The sequence below is a fragment of the Drosophila gunungcola genome (assembly GCF_025200985.1).
Source record: "Drosophila gunungcola strain Sukarami chromosome X unlocalized genomic scaffold, Dgunungcola_SK_2 000021F, whole genome shotgun sequence".
Classification (NCBI taxonomy): Eukaryota; Metazoa; Arthropoda; class Insecta; order Diptera; family Drosophilidae; genus Drosophila; species Drosophila gunungcola.
In genome coordinates, this window is record NW_026453184.1 from 629,717 (window position 1) to 632,462 (window position 2,746).

Sequence of the window (2,746 nt, forward strand, 5' to 3'; positions counted from 1 at the left end):
TAATTTGTTTTTATTATTTTTATAAGACAACATTCAAACACTTAAGATGCTTCATCAAGTTAATAAATATTTGTTTTTGTTTTTTTTTTTTTTTTTTTGCTCGTTTTGTTTTTTTTTTTATCATTTCTTAAAATATCAAAAGTGGATGGAATTATGTGATTCTAGTTATTACACGCACTATTTATATATCTATATATCTTTTTATATATCGCTCCTTGATAATACAATTCATTTGTCATGATTTGGTTTTGCTGCCTGAAAAAATTCGGACCAAAGTTTTTTTGGGGGACTTATATATTTTTCTCGTGCTTGTTAAATATACAAAAATATCTGTAGAGATTTTTTGCCGTAAAATGGTGTGTAGATTTAATTGTTAAATGAAACCATTTTTGCAAAAAAATTTCAAAATCAGGATTTCTCTAGGGGGATTGCTCAATGCTAAAAATTCAATTGAATATAGTTCACACGCTTCATGGCACAATATTCAATAAAATATTGTCAGCTCAAAAATCGATATTCGATGAAGATCGCTGGAAGAGTGAATCAAAATTCAAATCGAAATCAGAGTCCAAATCAATACTTCAGAGTTATCTATCGTATGAGTTTCGTTAAAGGTACAGTTACCATTTAGAATGCTATATTTGTTCTTATAACGCTTTATTGTATAATTGGTTCAAAAGTTCGCTCAGTGTATGCATGTGTGTGTGTTCGTTATTCCTTTCTTGATCACCAAAAAAAATGTTATGGGGTCTTAAGCAAACCGATCAAACAATCAATTTTAAGAATATTTTGCCAATCAATGGAACGGAAAAAGAGGATATGTCAAAGGATTTTGTTTATGGATTTCGGCTTACCTAACAATTTTTACGTACCTAGACACTTTCGTATTTAGTTTTTAACTATCGTAAAAAAGCCACTAAAAACACAATTATTAAGCAAACGCAACTTAAGGATATGTTTGTTGTTCTTTGGGATTTTCCCGCGTAAATTTTGAGGTCAAAAAAGCTTTTTATTTCTTCATTTGTTTTAAACTTTTGTAAAACGAAAGTTCTTAAAACGCAACAGAAGGATATGTCTGTAGGACTTAAGGTTCTCGGTTCAACAAATGAATATTGTCAATTATTGTTTATCTATCTTCATTAAATTCTCAAAATTTGTAAAAGCTAATTTCTTGTATGTTATAAAAATTATTTAATACATTATGTAAAGCATATCAAAACCAAACACACACACGCTCGCAAAAAACTAATTATAAAATGGGGTTTCTAAAATGAAATAAATTAGTTATATCATTGATTTAACACTATCACAGGCGGGAGGGGGTTCTAAAGTTCTGAAGGGGTGTTGGGGCGATTGGGTGAAGGGGTGAAGGGGATTGGAGGGAGGAGTCTATTGCCCTGATCTCGGGGACAGCAACAATTAAAACTTATTCTTGAGGCATATATAGGGTGCCGCCAGAGAATCTGTCGTATCTACCATATCCCAATATATCTCTGCCTGGATTTAGGCCTAGAGCTTTAAGTTTTGAGTTGAGTTGAGTTGAGTTGAGTTGAGTGTGTGGCATGCAAGAGTATACTTATCGTTCGTTAAATAGTCTGCCGTTTGCGAGTAAAATGGTAAAAGGTGTAAAAAGCCTAAGGAGTACAGTCAGCAAAAATGGTATAAGTTGGTTTCTGTAGTTCACATAGTTATAAGTATGTAAATAGTTTAAATCTGCGCCTTCCCGTTCGACATATCATATATGTTGTATGTGTAAAGTTTACCTACCACAAATCAGAGTCAAGTGAGAGGGTCACAAGGGTTAGACGTGGATAGAAGAACAGTTAGCTTGGTTCTAGAGGAACATTTACATTTACATATGCTTTTGTTTAATTTTACATGTTATTTCTTTAATCATTGGTGTTTGACCTTAACCCTTGTGCTATGAACTAAATGCTGCCCTACAAAAAAAAAAAAAGATACAAATAAGTTTGATGTAAATTTGTTTAAATCATTTCTTTTTGGTGTTGTTTTAGTTTAGATTTCTTCGTTTTTTGCTTGGTAAAATTCCATTTGTTCGAGTTTAAATACCCACAGTGGCTACTTTTGGCGCCCACTGCCTGTATGAAATATATATATATATAGTATATATATTTTCTTAGTAAATTTTAAGGTAATTAAATTTTTTTCATATTTGAGGCAGCTTTTTTAGTTTTGTTTTTTTTCATTCTCAAAGATAATTCAAAAATTCTTGTTGAATAGTTTGGGTAAACATATATCGGTTCGATCGTCTCGAAAAATGTTTGCTGTGCCTTAAGTTTTATCTTTTTCTTATATTGTTTTTTTATTTTTCTTTTATTGTATTGCACTCTGTATTTTTTTAGTTTAATTAAAATGCCCAACAATTGTTTTTTTTTTTTGCTTCGGTTGCTTAAAGGGAGATTGTTTTGGTTTGTTAATGGTTTTTTGTTTTCTTTTCGTTTTTAACTATACAACATCAAAAATAACTCACATAAAATTCATTCAACATCTTATCTTTTAGGCTAGTATATGTATGTATATATCATGTATATAAGGTGTATATAATTCATAAAACATTCTAATGGTAATATGTTTGTTTGTTTTGGTTTTGTAATTGGTTTCGTCGTCGTCTTCGATCTGCTGGAAAACCGTCTTTTTCTTTTTCATTTTCATATTCATTTTCAATTGATTTTAATCATCCTTTAGTCCTATATAGGTAGTATATGTATAAATATCGTAATCGTAG